The sequence below is a fragment of the Mandrillus leucophaeus genome, unplaced genomic scaffold, assembly GCF_000951045.1.
Source record: "Mandrillus leucophaeus isolate KB7577 unplaced genomic scaffold, Mleu.le_1.0 Scaffold1374, whole genome shotgun sequence".
NCBI classification, from domain to species: domain Eukaryota; kingdom Metazoa; phylum Chordata; class Mammalia; order Primates; family Cercopithecidae; genus Mandrillus; species Mandrillus leucophaeus.
In genome coordinates, this window is record NW_012101337.1 from 41,877 (window position 1) to 61,643 (window position 19,767).

A 19,767-nucleotide genomic window follows, 5' to 3' on the forward strand; every position below is an offset into this window, starting at 1 on the left:
TGTAGTTATTATTGGCAAGAAGAGAGATAATGATTAATGATAGAAATTGCTGTTAATTGAGCATTTTTAAGTGCCCTATGCTACATATAGATTATAGTTTGGCCTCAAAATAAATCTGCATGATAGGAATCATTATTTCCAGATTCTATATAAAGGAATATACTCTAAAAAACATTAACTGACTTGCTCAAGGACTTTCAAGTTAGTCAGTTAGTGAGCCAGAATTCAAATTGGGATTTGTATGTATCAGAATCCAGCACTCATGACATCACATTGCCTTTCTTGGGTGCTAAAACACAAGGTCGAGTGAAAAAGGAATATGCATCGTTAGATTCTCTATTATGACCTTACTCTTTTCTCCTTTTAAAATTTTTATTCATGTATTATGTGTACATGTTAAATAGTACTGAGTGCCCCAACCCTTGGAGTTCATCTGCAGATAACAGCTTTTAATTGTTTGCTACTAGCCAGGCACGGTGGCTCACACCTGTAATCTCAGCACTTTGGGAGGCTGAGGCGGGTGGATCATGAGGTCAGGAGTTCAACACCAGCCTGGCCAAGATGGTGAAACCCCTACCTCTTCTAAAAATACAAAAATTAGCGTGATGGCAGGCACCTATAATTCCAGCTACTCAGGAGGCTTAGGCAGGAGAATTGTTTGAACCCGGGGTGCACAGTTTGCTGCAGTGAGCCGAGATCGTGCCACTGCACTCCAGCCTGGGTGACAGTGAGACTCCATCTCAAAAAAAAATTGTTTTCTACTGTTCAGGTACCTGTTCCTAAATATGTTTCTTTTTTAACTGCTAGCTCTAGGTTTGCCAATATGAGACGTTATAGAAAGAAGTTATAGGTCATTTGTCTATTATCACGGAAGATGACTTAGCATACTTCTACCACCTAGTACCTCTTTGTTATCCCATCCTTGAAATATAGTTAGTTAAACCAAAAACAAATATTTTCCTTATTGATGTTATATAAATATTCTCTGCAACACCAAATAGTTATAATTACATTTCCTTTCTTGTAAAGCTTTTTTTAAATTGTCTAGTTTTTCTCTCATTCTTCATTCAGCTTTTTATAATATAGAAAAAAAAAAGTCTTCCGCCTATTTATTTTCCTGTCTTTATCACTATTTCTCGAAACCATGGTTGATATAAATATTACTTTTTATTCAGTTTGTTTCTTGAATAAATTTTGCAGCAGATTTTCTTGCAGACTCTATGACTTACCTCTGTCAGAAATTAATTTTAGTTTTTAAAGAACCTTTGTCCTTGTTTCCAAAAGTTTACCAAAAACTACATTTGAGCCATTTTTGAATAAAATACACAAGCTTTAAAACAAACATTGGCAGTCTTTTTTCACATCAAATAACCTTTATGGTAGGAGGAATGTTTTAACCAGGCCATCCTTTAAATAAGTTACCACAGGTTTTCAGCACATAGCCAGAGAAAATGGTGGCCCAAAGCCAGTTCATATATTGAGTTCCTTTAACGAGCATAACAGCTACATAGGGGCATTCTAAATTTAAGCTTGTACAGCATATTGAGTGGTGGCATACAGTGGTAAGTCCACTGAGCCTAACAATTTATAAAATTATAAATATTATATAAGAGCCAACAATTAACAGTGTCTTTTCCTTGGGGTTATGTGGAGGGAGGGATGGGGGCTACAACTCTTTACTTTCATACTTCCATACCATTTGAATTTTGTTCAAAATGAGTATTTGTTACTTTTTGAAACCAGAAAGAAAAAGGATTAAAGACATTCTAAAAGAAATAAGGTAAAGGATAAAGCTGAGGGGAAAAAAATAAAATTTAGTCTTGTTAGTATGGTGAACTTAGGTACCCTGATATTTCATGATAAACAACTAAAAATAATGTGAAATATAAAAATAGTGTTTATATGCAACTATGAACTGGAAAGATGGCAAATACTAAGAGGCTAAAACAAACAAACACAAACCCTACGTAAAAAATAGTGTTCAGAGAGGTAAGCCTTAAGGATACTTGCTGAACCTGGTAAATTCTGGGTTACAATTTTGTTTTCATGGCCTCCTATTGAAAGAGGAACAGGAGACAGTCAAAATCCTGGACACATCCAAGGTAGAGTCTATTCTTTTTTTTTTTTTTTTTTTTTGAGATGGAGTCTCGCTCTGTCGCCCAGGCTGGAGTGCAGTGGCCGGATCTCAGCTCACACCTCCTGGGTTTACGCCATTCTCCTGCCTCAGCCTCCCGAGTAGCTGGGACTACAGGCGCCCGCCACCTCGCCCAGCTAAGTTTTTGTATTTTTTAGTAGAGACGGGGTTTCACCGTGTCAGCCAGGATGGTCTCGATCTCCTGACCTCGTGATCCGCCCGTCTCGGCCTCCAAGGTCCCCTCAGTATGGACGTCCAAATATCTACATCTTTATTGGAAGGGTACCTATTAAAATCAGCTATCATTTCCCATGACACTGCAAGGAAAATTGGTTAATTTAAACCTTGACATTGCGCGTGGAATGAAATATCTCTTTGATCATTTGAATATCAAGCTGGTATTGTGGGTTTGCTACTGAAGTTCACACTACATAAGTGATACCAAAAAACAAAACAAAACAAAAAACAAAAATTAAAGCCAAGAACTTAAGGTAGTCCCACATAGCTGGCAGAAGCAAACATAAATTTTTGTTGAAGGAATCTGCCTTCAAAATTTCCACAGGTAAAATTCCCCCAAAATATGAATTTACTGTCAAAAATTATAAACCAAGGCATCATGAATGAGTGTCAGAAACCATATTCTAAAGAAAGACTCATAAATATTTTATATATTAAAAATTATCAGGGAGAATATAAAATAAGTCTGTTTAATAAAGAAATATGAGATTAAAGATAATGATATGACATTCCTGAGGAAGAAGAACAAAGTAGAGAGACTTATATGAAGATTTAATATAACGCTATAGTGATTAGTAGAGTGTGATACTGGTGAAAGATAGACAGATTGACCAGTGGAACAAAATAGACTGCTTAGAAACATCTATCTATAGGTGGTAAGTTGGTATATAAAAGAGCTAGCATTAGGATAAGGGTTGACTTTTCAATAAGTGATACTGGGATCGTTGATTATCCATTAAGAGGAAAATGAAATTTGACCCCTACTTTATATCATATGTAAATATCAGCTCTAAGTGGAGTAGAGACTTAAATATGAAAAGCAAAACTATACAAATTTTAGGAGAGTATCTTTCGAGTAGAGAGAAAATGAAAAAGCCATTAAGAAAAATGTTGTTAAATTGTATTGCATTACAATTGTGATATTCTTTTCATCGAGAGTCACCTTAAAAAGAATGAAAAGACAAGGTGCAAATTAGAGAAGACATTCACAGTACATCTAATTGAAAAAGAATTATTGCAAGTTAATATAAAAAAGACAGAATTGGAAGTTGGCAAAGACTTTTTGTGTCTTAATCTGACTTTGCTTTCCAATAACCCTTTATTTCTGATCATCTCAACCTGTTTGACCACCTGCCTACCCATAAAAGGGGCAAAATCCACTGCCATGAGTTCCTCGGTTATTGTTTTGGAAAAAACAATAAATAAAATAATTAAAAGGAAAATTTTAATCGGCATACTGAAAAAGTTACTCTTGAGCTTACTCGCTTTCATATCTTTTTCTCTACCCCCACACAATTCATTTTTCCCTTCTCTCAGCTTCTGACCTTTGACACAGTTCATTGCATTGCATTCATTATTCTTGTATGGTATCAGGTAGATACTGTATTATATACTGGAGAATTATACTGATAGTTTTCCTCTGACATGATTTATATAAATATATATCATTTTTGCATTGATAAGTCTTTTAAAATTGTGCTTCTTTTTAATTGTGAATTTTGTGGGCAGTATTATTACTTACCTCACTCTTTTTCCTCCTGCCTTCTATTACCATCTAAATCAGTGGTTCTCATCCAGAGGAATTTCGCCCCCTAAAGGAACATTTGACAATATCTGGAGACATTCTCAATTGACATTACTGGTGGGGTTTGACTGCAGGCCAGGGATGCTGCTTCGCATCCAACAGTGCACAGGATAACCCTCCACAGCAAAGTATTATATAAAATGTAAATAGTGCCACAGTTGGAAACTCAACTCTTTAACTTTTTTTTGCTCCTTTCTTATTATGCTTGTCTTCTGTTTTTGGCTCCACCTCTCATAACTACCCTAGTAGACCCACTCATCTTCCTAATACAATAAAGAATACGTTCTCATTTGGCTACTACAATTAATATATAGCCATCAGATACAACTTTTTCAAACAAGGTCATGTCTTTTGTGGGAACATGGATGGAGCTGGAGGCCATTATCCTTAGCAAACTAATGCAGGAACAGAAAACCAAATACCACATGTTCTTACTTATAAGTGGGCACTAAAGGAGAACTCATGAACACAAAGAGGGTAACAACTTAAACTAGGGCCTACTTGAGGGCGGAGGAGGGAGAGGATCAGAAAAAAATAACTACTGGGTGACAATAATCTGTACAACAAACCCCTGTGACACAAGTTTACCTGTGTAACAAACCTGCACATGTACCCCTGAACCTTTTTCTTTGCTGGGCCGCACAGAATAGTACTGAAAGTGGAGAATGGATTGGCAGAAACAGGTTTAATTGAAGACAACTAGGGCTTTTCTGCTTTTGAAGATCAGGGCTTTTTCTCCACAGAGATTATGAAATTTTGACCAGTTAACCTAACATGATGAAAAACTTCACCAGATAGTAATCCTACCTTGTTTTTCATTTCTGGGCTTTATGGACAAGAAACATTTAATGAGTGGCTGGTTTTATGTGCCAGTCATCATACTATGGTGGTGCTTTCAGAGAGCTAGCTTTTTAATTCCCAGAACAACTCTAAGAGAAATGTTATTGTTCTTATTTCACAGAAAAGAAAACTGGGACTTAAAAGAGAAGTAGATGTAAATGCCTTGCCCAATGTCACTCGGAGGAGCCTGATCCCAAGTTTTCTAACTCAAGTTTTGTGTTCTTTCTGCCGCCCTACTTTGCCACTTTATCACTTGCAGCATGCATGCCTGTTTCATCTAGTTCTTTTTAAAGCTTTTGCTCTCTGGAAAATAAATTATTTTTTAAATAGAGGGTTTTTTAACTTTTTTTTGTGTTGTTTTTTTGTTTTTTGTTTTTTTTTTTTTTTTGCTTTTTTCATTTTTTACCCTGACACAATTCAGAGTGCCTAGTATAGTGCTATAGGTACTAAAATAATGCATAATAAATATTCTTTAAAAGTAAAAAAGGGTGTTGGGCAAAAGGGTACAAAGGGGAAAGGCAGAAGTGCCTGACCTCTTTAGAACAGTGCAAGAAGTCTGCCAGAGCAGTTATTTTATAACAAAAAAGCTTAGATTTTTCAGTCTAAATAAGGACTTAATTAACACTTCCATTCAACTCAAGGAATACTGTACTTCAGAAGCCCTTGTTACTTGAAGTATTTGAATTGTTTATTTCACTGATTTTTTTCTGGTTGCAGTGAGGTTAAATGTTATAATAAGAAAGGCAAGAATTCCCGTGCATTATGGGCTTACCTGTGACTTACCATTCTTATCATCAATGATTCTTATCATCAACCATTCTTATCATCATGATTCGTCTTCATTTTCATAATTTTATTTTACAATGAGAAAAAAGCAATTGAAAGTATTTAATACCCACTTATGATATTAAAACTAAAGTTCTCAGTAACTTATACCTCATAAGCCAAAGTAGAATGGCTAACATAAATTTATTCAAAGTATACATTTTGCATAATTCCTGTTCAATTGAAAATACCTCTTGGTCATAATTCTTGAAGAGTTGTTATTTTTCAGAGTCATTCCTTCATGTTTTAAGGTGTTCCAAAGTCTGCATATTTAGCTTAAATCTTAGTATGTGTAAAAATGGTTCAAAGATAACATTTAGCAAATGTACGTATGGTCAACAATTAATGCAATTGTTGACTTTTCTAACATTTGATTGCTGTATGTTCAAAATGACAGGTCATTTTGAGAGGGGAAGAAGTAATCTTTGCAATTTCCCTGCCTTGCTATCATGAGTGAGATATCAGCAGCAAAATAATAATTGTATTAGATAAATCAGTGCATTTTAGAAGTTACGTGAATGATCCAACTCAAAATTATTCTCAGCCAAGTGTGGTAAATTTTGTTTTCCCACACCTCACTCCTGCCAGAGACAGTTTAGAAATGTGTAGAGGCATTGTTGGCTGCCACAGTGATTGGAGAGAGAGAACTATCAAGAGGGTCCAGGAATATAAAATTTCCAGTGGATCAGGGGATAGTTCCATATAACAAAGACTTTTGCTGTCCAGAATATCTGAAGCGTCCTTATTAAGAAACACTGGTCACGGTGACTCACGCCTGTAATCCCAGCACTTTGGGTGGGTGAGGTGGGCCGATTGCTTGAGCCCAGGAGTTCAAGACCAGCCTGAACATAGCTAGACACCCTCTCTACAAAATACCAAAAAAAAAAAAAAAAAAATAGCCAGGCATGGTGGTGTGCACCTGTAGTCCCAGCTACTGGGGAGACTGAGATGGGAGGATCACCTGATCCCGGAGAAGTTAAGGTTGCAGTGAACCCAGATCATGCCACTGCACTCCAGCCTGGGTAAAAGAGTGAGACCCTGTCTCAAAAGGGGAAAAAAAAGAAATACTGAAAGATACAGACTCATATTCTAGTTATGAATAGGTGTGAAATACCACATACCAGGTATCTTTATGGAAACCTCTGCGAGTTAGTGGATCTTTAAGGGGAAAAATAAAAAACAAAAACACTTTGTTTGTTTTGTTTTTTTTCAAGACGGAGTCTCACTCTGTCTCCCAGGCCCGAGTGCAATGGTGCAATCATGGCTCATTGCAGCCTCAACCTCCCAGGCTCAGGTAATCCTCCTACCTCAGCCTCCCATGTAGCTGGGACTGCAGGCATGCACCATGATGCCCAGCTAATTTTTGTATTTTTTGTAGAGACAGGGTCTTGCCATGTTAGCCCAGCTGGTCTCAGACTCCTGAGCTCAAGCAATTTGCCTGCCTCGGCCTCCCAAAGTGCTGGGATTGCAATAATGAGCCACTGCACCCAGTCTGGAAAATATTTTAAATTTAACAAATCTCTAGCCATGAGCATGTTTATTGGAAGAATCGCGTTTACCCATGTCATCATGGCATTGTAGTGTCTGAAGAATATATCTTGAACTATTGTTATGGACATTTTTCTCTAGTGTTCACTTTTTAAAAGAAGGCCCAGAAATGGAAATAGGGACTTAATCTCCTATTATGAGGAGATTGTTGGGGTTTGGGTTCTGAAACTGAGCAGTAAAAATTGGCTTTCATCTACGTAAAAAGACTCACCTAATGGCCTGGTACTTCATGCAGAAAGTCAAAATAAAAAGTAGAGGGAACTTTACTAGGAGATTGTAACACCATCATCTTCACCGCAGACTGAGAAAATTGAAATATATTGACCCCTTACTCTTTCCTAGGCATTGAGAAAAGACCTTTATATGTAGTTATCCATTTATTTGTACAATAAAATTTCACTGTAATGTACAATAGGAAAACTGCTGGGGAAATATATAGCTCTTACAATCCGGGGACATCAAGTATGGTGATGGAGACAGAGAAACAGTCAGTTGTAACTACATGTGACAAGTGCTATAATATGTAATACATATTGGTTGCAGTGGGGGCATATACAGGCATACCTCAGAGATACTGCAGGTTCGGTTTCAGACCACCCCAGTGAAGCAAATGTTGCAATAAAGTGAGCCATAGGATTTGTTTTGTTTTCCCAATGCATATAAAAGTTATCTTTCTTCCATACTGTAGTCTATTAAGTATGCAATCTCATTATATCTTTAAAAGCTATTGTCAGGTTCTAACTGAGGTCCAAGGGGAGTCAATGAGTGAGTGGCGGGTAGCTGGACATCACTCAAGGAATTGTAGACAGTTTCAACATGGCTTTACTCTTTCTCTGGGCACGAGCAAGCCATATGTACAGCATTAGCAGGGTAATTATACCTTTTACAGATAATAGTGGCTCCAAGTCAAGCACAAGCTCATGTGGGTGATCACCTAATGTGACTCACGTGACATGGTTACATAAATGTGTGTGGTTGTGCGCCAAACATGCTGAGTCATGATGCACTGGAAGTCTACCCCAGCCTACTCCTGACTAAAGCACAGCCATTTCCCTTACTTTCCACCCTTTAGGCCAGGGACATCCCCTGGGCAGGGACACATACCCATAGGGTAGAGCCCTGAATCCATAACTCACAACAACAATACGGAGAGCAGTAGCTCACTACTAGGATCCCAGCTCTGCTACTCATGACTACTAGGGCCCAGCATAGGCCAGAGCCTAGGATGCCCACCCTCTCTGCAGGGGTTCATCAGCAAGGCTCTTGACCGCCTTAATCTCCCATGACACCCCTTGCAGGGCTGCTGTTATGTTCTGCTGATTGTTAGGGATAAAGGTGCAACGTTGTGTTCGTAAAAGGCAGCAGTTACTATGTCTAAGGCCATTTGGTTTTGCAACACCACCTTTCTGATCTAATCAACCTCATCCATTAACAGGAGGAGTGTCACTCAGGTGGAATTCAGAATCTGAGTGGTGTGCTGTGCAAGAGCAGTAACTTGTACTTCTACAGTTATGACACCTGCTGCAGGGATAGTCATTGTCAAGGGGTAGAACTACCAGGGGGCTCGTCGCACTCACAAAAGCTAAGAGCATAGCACCTCCCATTTATGCAGGCATCTGGGCAACATGGGGAGAACAGTGGCAGGTACATAAGGTCACCCCCAGGTACAGCATCCAATTCAGTCCACTGGTAGGTAAGGCCACCCTGTGTCCCCACAGACCCATAAACTCCCAGGGGGGCACAAAATCCATCAGGGACCAACCTTGGTGGGACCGCTTTTCCACCATATGTTCAGTGTGATGACATGTGTTATGTTTACACAGGCTGTGACGGATATCCATCCCACACAGTGTTGTTACCCCAATGTAGCTCTCTGCACCGCGGTGCTTGGGCTGGGGGTACTACATGTTCCCCCACTAGCCAGCTCCACCCATCATAAGCACTATGGGCCAACCAGGGGGCAGGCATGCTGTGGGTCTTGCAGTGTCCTTTGTCCAAAGCTTGCTGCATCATGTTCCAGGCATTGGCCATGGAACCCCAAGTCTCCAGCCATGTCCAGTTCTCCGCAGATGCTGAATGCATGTGCCAAGGCCGGCCGTCTTCAGCTGCTGCTGGAAGGGTGGTACAGAACCAACAGTTGGAAACACTGGTCATCTCAGCATAGGTGTGGGCACAGTCCACAATGCAGTTGGAGCCTGTTAACCTATGGTCAAAATGACAGAGCAGGCACAGGTACTAACAAAGGTAGATCATGGCAACACAGGCAACACAGAGGCTAACTTTTCATCCCTAGATAATAATGCAGCTGCCAAGGGCTTCTGCCCTGGGCGATGGTACCACACCTCCTCAGCTCCCCATGGTTCCTTTGGGTCTTGTATCTGTGCCAAAGTCACAGGGGAGCTCTTAATAGGCCACACAGACAGTACATGTGTCCCCCGGAGGAGGGTTCTTTCCCTGGCCATTCCCCTATGAGCAGTCAACCATGGGGGCCATGTACTGAACACCCAAGGAATAACATGCAAGTCATATTGTTGGCCCTCCACCCAGGGAGCTACAATGGCCAACCACTGGCAATGGGGCGATTGGAGGGTCAATGGCCACAGCCAGGTTTTCTATTCCCCTGCCTTCAGGTGCACTGGGTCAGGCAACAGCAGGTTACTATTCATCATCATACCTGGTTGGAGGAGGTCATCCTTAGTGTGTATCTGCAACTGAATGGGGTTGGCAGCCTGTTGTAACAAAGCCTCCACCAGGGCCGGGCTGCCTTTCCATGGCCATTCATTCGAGGTTTAGAGCACCAGGTCCAGCCTGGAACTCCAGCCCTACAAACACAGGAGTGTGACATGCAAGTATAACCCCTTCTTGAAGAGCCCATTATATTGCTCAATCATACCTGCAGCTTGTGGGTTATATGGCTCACGGAATCTCCACTTTATGTCCTTTTGTTGTGCCCAGTGTTGTAAGTGTCGTCCAGTGAAACGTGTTTTCCTATCAGTCTCAACGGCCAGAGGGCGACCATACAGGGGACATAAGTGTTTCAAGGCCTGGATGGTGTTCTGTTGGTCAGCCACCCTGCAAGGGTAGGTGAACAACAGGCCTTTGGCTGTGTCCACATCTGTTAGCACATGCATATACCCTTGTGACTTTGGCAGCGGCCCGATGTAGTCTGCTTTCTGCCTGGTCAAGGGCACTCGCCCTGTCGTTACTTGTTGCATAACATTGGACAGGTGCCTCTGTCTGTTTAGGGCATGCCTGAGCACATGCCGGGCACTTCTGAAAAGCCTCCCAAATGTCTTGTGTGGGCAGGGACAGACCCCAACGCTTAGTGACCTGATGTATCAGTTTACCCCCTGCATGTCCCAGTTTCCAGCGTAGCCACAAGGCCACATCTCATGTAGGTGCCAACTCTAACCATTGGACCTTGGCCAAGGCATCTGCCTCATCATTGCCAGGGGTGGCCAAAGGCATATGGCCTGACACATAGTAAACAGTTACCTGTTTCTGATGACCCATTTCCCAGAGGTCTTGCCACATGGCTTGACCCCAAATGGGTTAGTGGCTGACTAGCAACTTCTGTATTTTCCGGGTAGTTAACCACAAAGTTAAGCCTCGGTAGACCACCCAGCTATTGGTACAGATTACCATTAGAGGGGTGCCACCACTTCTAAATCTGCAAGAGAATCAGTGTCACCTCCTTGATGATCACCATCCACACTGCTCTAAGTTCAGCCCATTGGCTACTTTGTCCACACCCGGTTTCAAACCATATGGTATCAGTACTAGGTTGGACTGCAACAGCGGTCCAAGCAGTTATAGCACCTCGACTAGACCCATCTGTGTACCATGGCCTATCGAGAATGGGGGGACACCCTCCTTTAAATGCTGAAGGCTCAGGGTCTAGGGGTGCCTTAGGCCCCATGACCTTATCTTGTGTTAGGACTATAGGTCCCAAGACCTCTTGCAGCTCTGCTGCTAAGGGACTTGTACCCAGTGCACTCCACTGCTCCAAGTAGTCACTCTACTTTGCCAAAGTGGATATCTGTGTGATCCCAGTCCAGGGGGTCGTTATCCATGAACACACCCATCCTGCTATCGGCTGAGTCATCCACACGACGACTGCACCCTGTCCTGTCACACTCTCACAAGCCTGAAGGGTGGCATATATAGCTGCTAGCTGTTTCTCTCTCAAGGAATATCAGAGGTCAGCTCCCTTCCATAGTTGGGACCAAAAGCCCATGGTGTCCTCAAGTGCTCTGTGCACTGCCACAGGGCCCAAACAAAACCATCTGTGTTCATCTGTGGTCACTTGCACATCCAGCTCAAATAGGTGCCACTGGTCCACTACCCATAGGGCTTATGCTTGCTGAATAGCCCACTTGGCTGCCAGGAAGGCAGTCTCAGCTGCATCATTCCAATCCCAGGTAGCTCCCTTCTTTGATAAATGATGGAATAGTTTTATCATTTGAGCTAAATGGGGCATAAATGCCCACCAGTATCCCAGGAGGCCCACAAAAATTTGCAGCTGCATCATTGTGGTTGGCTGGAGATATGCCTGAATCTTATCAACGATAGCCTCTGGGATGGCCTTTGTCTTACCCGACCAGATAACTCCCAAGAATTTGACAAATGAACCAGGCCTTTGGACCTTAGATTTGTTGACGGCCCAACTGCATGCTGCCAAATGTCGCCACAAGAGGGGTGCCACCACTTCTAAATCTGCAAGAGAATCAGAGGTTAACATATCATCAATATAATGGAATAGGTGGACCCCTTCTGGCATTGGCCAGGCAGCTAAATCCGTGGCAACTAGACCATGACATATGGTGGGGCTATGCACATAGCCCTGCAGCAACACTGTAAAAGTTCATTGTCGCCTGTCCCATGTGAAGGCAAACTGTTCTTGGCTCTTTGGAGCGATGTTGATGGAGAAAAATGCATTGTCTAAGTCCACTACATAGTGATACTGTCCCGCTTCCATCATCAAACGGTCCATCAAATCCATGATTGACGATACAGCTTCATGCAAAGGGGGTGTTACTTTTTTCAGTTCCCAGTAGTCCACCATCATCTGCCAGTTTCTATCAGGCTTTCTAACTGGCCACATTGGAGAATTGTAGGGGCTATGGGTGCCATGCACTATCTGCACCTCTTCCAGCTTTTTGTCTCAGTTATCTATGTATGTCCACCCGGCAAGCAGTATTGATGGGTGGAAGTAACTCATCGGGGTTGTGGCAGAACCTGAGGCTGGTGATGCATATGTCTGTGCAGCACCAGCTTCACCACATGCACTTGGAGTTTGAATTCACTGGCTGTGGTTTGTAATGCCAGGCCATGTAAAATGTCCACCCCCAGAATGTATTCAGGTATGGGAGAAACACACACAGTATATAAACAGGGAGCCAAACAACTGATGCCAAGATACAGTGATACAGGTTTCACGTTCACTGACTGGCTTTCATAACCATCAAGGTAAGCAGGTTTGCCCAGATACTTATTCAGGTTCCGATAAAGAAGGCTGCAATCTGCACCAGTATCCACCAGTGCCAGCACCTGCACCCACTGTACGTTGGTGGGGGACGAGTGGATCACTAATTCCGCATGTGGCCTCCGATCATCCAGTGTCCCCCCAAACTGGGCATCTCGGCCAGTTCCCTAATCAAGCAGAAACAGCTCTACATTTCCACCTGGCTGCAGCAAGTAGTCTTTGAGCTAAAGCACCCGGGTGGGACCAGGTGGCGCAGCAGTGTCTTTCTCCCCCTTGGGCATTTTCTGGAATTGCTGCTCTGGAGACAACTGTCTCCACAAAGCTAAGAGTACTTCATTGGGCTGCTTCTTGATTTTCTCTTGGTCAACCCCAGCCAAAATCAAATCTATCCACATCCATGAGCGTGTCACTTGTTGAGGCCCCCTTTTCTCTCATGGGGACCCCCCTTTGGGCAGGGCATTTTCCCCTTCTTTAAGGCGCAGACCCATTGGCCCTGCCAGTGGCCTTCTGCTTCCCCGAGAGCCACCATAGCAGTGGTCACTTCATGTCTGTGTCACCCTATGTACAGGGTGGGTACAGCAGCTAGGGAGCCAAAGGCACTCGAGTGCAGAACCCAACACGAGACTCCTCATGTGGGAGGTGAAATGTTCATCATCTGGCCTCTGGGTATTCAGGTCAGACATAGCCTGCTGCATACCCATCTCCTGGATGACTTGCACCAAGTCAGCATATGACTGCCATTTACTCACAGTTTCAGGTATTTCACCAGTGTCATTCCACACAGTCCATATGGCTGCATATAGCCACTCAGTCAGGGTGTGGTCACCTTGCCCTTGTGCCAACCGCTCGCCTCAGGGACTGGATATGTAGTTCTCGTAGTGCAGTCAAAATGCCCATCTAACTCTGCAAGCAAAGGCTCGTTCATTCGCAGTGCTCTGTGCTTCCAGCTGCTTCAGCATCTTCTCCATGCTCGCTCGGGACCCATCTACCTCTGCCCATGTTTCCATCAGAGCCCATCCAAGCAGCACAGCTGCCACTGGGTATCACAACCCATGTTGTGGACACATGGCCGACCCGGAATTAGTGGAATCAGTGGGCTCACTCACCTCAGGATCGTATTTGTGATGCCAATTGTCAGTTCTAACTGAGGTCCAAGGAGAGTTGGTGGGTGAGTGGCGGGTAGCTGGAAAAACACTCAAGGAATTGTAGATAGTTTCGACATGGCTTTACTCTCTCTCTGGTGCAAGTGAACCATATGTGCAGCGTTAGCAGGGTAATTATACCTTTTACAGACAGTAGCGACTCTGAGCCAAGCATGAGCTCACATAGGTCATCATCTAATGCTCCTCACGTGGTGTGTTGTGTACCTGCACCTCAAACTCACTGAGTTATGCTGCACCAGAAGGCCACCTCAGCCTACACCTGACTGAAGCGCAGCCATTTCCCTCACAGTTATATAAATACCTTGATTTAAAAATAGTTTATTGCTAACAACAACAACAAAAAAGCTACTGATCACCTGAGCCTTCAGCAAGTAATAATCTTTTTGCTAGTGAAGGGTTTAGCCTCAATGTCGACATCTGCTGACTGGTCAGGGTAATAGTTGCTGAATGTTGGGTTGTCTGTGGCAGTTCTTTAAAATAAGACAATGAAGTTTGCCACATTGGTCGACTCTTCCTTTCATGTAAGATTTCTCTAGCATACGATGCTGTTTGATAGAATTTTACCCACAGTAGAACTACTTTCAAAACTGGAATCAATTCTCTCAAACCTTGCTGCTCTTTTAGCTACTAAGTTTCTGTAATATTCTAAATCTTTTGTTATCATTTCAACAATGTTCACAGCATCTTCACCAAGAGTAGATTCCTCCTCCAGAAGCCACTTGCTTTCTAAGCCATAAGAAGCAGCTGCTCATCTGTTCAAGTTTTATCATGACATTGTAGCAATTCAGTCACATCTGCAGGCTCCACTTCTAATTAGAGATCTCTTGCTCTTTCCACAACATCTGTGATACTTCCGCCACTGAAGTTTTGAACCCATCAAAGTCATCCATGAGGGTTGGAATTCACTCCTTCCAAGTTCTTGTTAATATTGATATTCTGACCTCTTCCCATGAATCAAGAATATTCTTCTCTCCTGTCCCCATGTTTTCCACACATGAACCAGGCATGGGTACAGACCAAAGGCCAAGGGATAAACAAGGGATTGCTGTATCGCTGGCTGATATGAGATGGGCACCACCAAGCAGATGCTGCTCTACCCAGGTCAGAGATAATGAATATTCCTAATGGCATCTAGATTGGTAAATCCTTTCCAAAAGGTTTTCTATCTGCTTTGCCCAGATGCATCAAGGAAACACTGTGTATGGCAGGTATAGCCTTACAAAATGTATTTCTTAATTAAAAGGACTTTAAAGTTGATGCATTTTCAAGTTGAAAGACTTGATCCATGGGCTACAGAATGGATATTGTGTTGGCAAGCATGAAAACAACATTAATCTCTTTGTACATCTCCATCACAGCTCTTGGATGACTAGGTGCACTGTCAATGAGCAGTAATATTTTGAAAGGAGTATTTTTTTCTCAGCAGTAGGTCTCTCAACAGTGAGCTTAAAATAGTCAGCAAATCATGCTGCAAACAGATGTGCTATCCTCTAGGTTTTGTTATTCCACTTATAGAGCACAGGCAGAGTAGATTGAGCATAATTTTTGAGGACCCTAGGCTTTTTAGAATGGTTAGTGACCATTGGCTTCAACCTAAAATCACCAACTGCATTAGCCTCTAGCAAGAGAATCAGTGGGTCCTTTGAAGCTTTGAAGTTGAACATTGACTTCTCATGTAGCTGTGAAAGTCCTAGATGGCATCTTCTAATAGATAGATGGCTGTTTCATCTACACTGAAAATCTGTTGTTTGTTCATCAATGATCTTAGCTAGAGCTTCTAGATAACTTGCTGCAGCTTCTCCATCAGAACTTACTGCTTCACTTCACACTTTTATGTTGTGGAGATGGCTTCTTTTCTTAAACCTCAGGAACCACCTTGCTTTTCTAGGGTCATACTTTTCTTCTGCAGCTTCCTCATCTCTCTCAGCCTTCAGAGAATTGAAGAGAGTTAGGGCCTTGCTCTGGATTAGACTTTGGTTTAAGGAAATGTGGCTGGTTTGATCTTCTCCCCAAACCACTAAAACTTTTTATCAGCAAAAAGGCTATTTCACAGCAAAAAGGCTGTTTCGCTTTCTTATTTGTGTATTAACTGAAGTAGCACTTTTAATTTGCTTCAATAACTTTCCTTTATAATCACAACTTGGCTACCTGTTCAGCACAAGAAGCCTAGCTGTCAGCCTGACATGTCTTCCTTACTAAGCTTAATTATTTCCGGCTTTTGATTTGAATTGAGATATGTGATTCTTCCTTTCACCTGAACACTTAAAGGCCATTGAAGGGTTATTACTTGGCCTAGTTTGAATATTGTTGTGTCTTAGGGGAGAGGGAGAGAGATGGGGGAACAGCTGGATTCTGGGGTAGTCAGAACACACACAACATTTATCGATTGAATTTGCCTTTTTATATGGATATGCGTTATGGCACCCCAAAACAGTTACAGTAGAAACATCCAAGGTCACTGATCACAGATCACTATGTTAGATGTAATAATAATGAAAAAGTTTGAACTATTGCAAGAATTACCAAAATGTGACACAGACACATGAAGTGGGCACATGCTGTGGGAAAAAAAGGCACCCATAGACTTGCTGAATGCAGGGTTGTTGCAAACCTTCCATTTGTAAAAAACACAATAGCTGTGAAGAGCAAAAAAAACAAGGTATGCCTATACATTTATTCCTACACTGGGGAAATGGGAGATCAAGGAATGTTTACCAGAGGATGACATATAACATTAATCTCTTTTATCATCTAAGGTCAAAAAAAATGTGTCATACATATTATTCCTATTTGTAGAAGAGGAAGAAACTGAAGTCCAGAAAGGTTATATATTCTATGTAAGGCCATATAATAATAGCATACGTTTATATGGCTGTCACTCTACAAGAGCTTTATGTTCATTCATGTAACCCTCACAGCCACCCTATAATACAGATGCTTTTGTCATTTCAGTTTTAAAAAAAAAAAAAAAAAAAAACTGAGTCCTGTGGAAATAAATAAATAGAAAGAAGGGGAAAAAATTGAGCCCTGTGGGGTTAAGAAATTTGTCCAAGGTCATATATGAAAAGGCAATGCTGGATTTGAACCAAGGCAGACAGACTATAGTGTCTATGTGCTTAACAACTATGGCATACACTGTCTCTTCTTCCTAGTTGGTCATTAAGCCTGATTGAAAACTCAACAGTCAGACTGGAGAACCCATATAGTTAAGTAACAGAATACCATTGGTATTTTAGATAGATTGTTTTGACTATAGTAAAAACAATAGACTTAGGTGAGACTGATCTGGAGGTGGGAAGACCAAATAGAGGAAAGCATGGATGCTAGTCTGACCTAAGCTAATTGCAACGAATATCAAGAGATACTTAGCAAATTCAACAATCAACTTCCTGGTTCATGAACACTGAGTGTAATTCAAAGGAAAAGGTCAGGAATCACTCCTTGTTTGACTGACGAGATGAAAAGTTGATATTTGGGTGGAGAATACAAGAAAGAGACAATTTAGGGGAAAAGTTGGTAAGTTTTTTATTCTCCATAAATTTCATATTTGAAACGACCGTAGGGTGCTCATATGAAGATATCCAGAAGACTGTGGAATTTGTGAACTGAGCTCAGAAGAAATATCTGGGCTGAGAAATAGAGAAAAGGACTAATCAGGGAAATGTAGGATTGCTGAGCATTTTTAAAGACACAGTGGAGTTTTTAGATCAAAATATGTCGTGGCACAAATGTACACAATTGTGGTATGTGCATTGGGAGGCAGAGACAGAGAGGGAGATGAAGAGAGGAGGAAACTTCTTGTAAGCCATGGGAGAAGATAAAAGATTATTAATACTTAAAAGTTTATAAGTCTTTCCCTGTTTCCTGCTCAAATTAAGGGCCAATTTTTGGTGTGTTTTAGGTACTAGGAAGGGAGGAAACTTGAAAGAAGCCAATAAAACTGGAATCACTTACATTAGTAAGTTTGAGGGAGAATATAATCAATCTTGAAAGACCAGAAAAGTGGATGTATTGAAGGAAAAAGTCATATTGGGTGGAGTTTGAGGAATATTTCGGGGTGTGAAATAAGATCCCAGGACAACTGCCCTACTGCACAATTAAGGGAGAAAACAAAAGAATCTAATTATCTTTTACTATGCATTAGCAATGGAATTCTACATTAGTGTATCTTCATGAGAGTTCGTTAATGATTTAAGTTGTTTTTCATTTTTCAATGATTTTTACATATAGGCTCCTGTTTTATTTGTTTTTAATCTGAACATAGTTTTATGAGTCTGGCCAAAAGCCATCTTGGCTTTTTATGGGTTACTTCTAATTTCTCTAGCAGTACTCCAGCAACCTATGTATTGAAGAAAGCAGACATTTGCATTTATTTGTAAGAGTTTATAGTTTCTGCATTTAGTTTATAACCTAGTGAGTAGAAAGAGTTGATAGTATTGACAAGTAGTGTTCAAGATAATGGAGATATATACATCATTTCAAAGTGCACATGTAGATGTGGACCCTGAAATACCAGAAGAAATTTAAGAATTTGAGATAAATATGAAAGATGCAAAATGTTAACATTGTTGGATGATCAAAAATAGTTTACAGGCTCAGTAGGATGATTCATACCTGTAATCCCATCACTTTGGGAGGCCTATGTGGTACAATCGCTTAAGTCCAGGAGTTTGAGACCAGCCTGAGCAGCATCGTGAGACCTTGTCTCCACTAAAGAAGGAAAAGGAGAAGAAGAAATAATAATAATAATCATAATAATTTACAGATGAAGAAATTAAGACTGAGAGAGGTTAGGTCTATTGTCTAAGGTCACACACAACTAGTAATTATAGTAGCTGGTATTCAAACCTGATCAGTCTGGCTTCATGCATTCTCTTTCTAGTATGCTTTTGAACTACCTAGAAAAATAGTGGCAGTTTCTGAAATGGAAGACTATGATTCATGATAGTTGCTAGGCATCATACCAATCAGAATTCTTAGTTTTAAACAACAGAAGCCAGCTTTGTCTAAAGCAGAAAAGGAATATTTGGTAATATCATAGAGCCCACAGAATCTTTAGGGGTGCTGCAGAACTAGACTTAAGAAACTAGTAGAAATGAGGAAAGGTAAAGCCCTACCAGTGCCATACCATAGGAAAATTCTGCTTTGAAATCTGCTGCTGATACAGTTTCCACTGGACAATCTTTAACATGCAGCTGGGTTCTGCTGCCTTTGGACACTCATTGAAGTTTGCTGTTTCAGTGTGACCGCAGCTTCCATGGGTAATCTCTGATGGTCTTCTACACCTCTGCCTCACTCTCACAAAATTCAAAGTCCGGGGTGGGAGCATTAGTTTGGTTAACAAAGGTAACATGACTGATGATCAATAACCAAATAACTAGGAAAGGGATTATCCCAGACTTTCTGAGATTTCCTAAAATAAAAAATGTGTTCAGACACTGGGCAGCCATCAACAGACTGTCATTTACATATATGTGTGCATGTACACACACGCATACGCAAACACACATATTTGATGATTACTTCCCAGTGCCTGAGATTTCTCATTAAATTGGTAACAGCATGGTGTTCACATACTTTTCTTTTTAAATTTATGTTTTGCTACCTAAAACATAATGTTTCATGGTCTACAGGAGGAAAAACACAAGGAAAATAAAAGAAAAACTTTTAAAATTCCAGTACCTGATGAAAACAACAGCAACATTTTTGTGTATATTTTTCCAGGCTTTGTTCAATTCATAGAAATGAACTCTTTAGCCAAAGTAGGATAATACTACATATTATATTAGGACCATCTTTTTAAAATTCACAATGTATTCTAAACATGTTTCTATGGCAATTTTAGAAGTACATACTATTCTGTTCTATGGATGTATCATAATTTGATGAAAAATCACAGATTATTGAATAGTTAGGTTATTTAGTTTTTTGTCATAAGCAATGCTTTAAT

The 19,767-nt window shown here is 41.1% G+C and overlaps 1 protein-coding gene across 1 annotated transcript in view; it reads left to right on the plus strand.

Annotated features, from left to right (window-relative positions):
- Positions 1 to 19,767, plus strand: part of MBD5 (methyl-CpG binding domain protein 5) — a 281,410-nt gene that overhangs the window by 22,864 nt on the left and 238,779 nt on the right. The gene's annotated exons all lie outside the window — the stretch shown is intronic.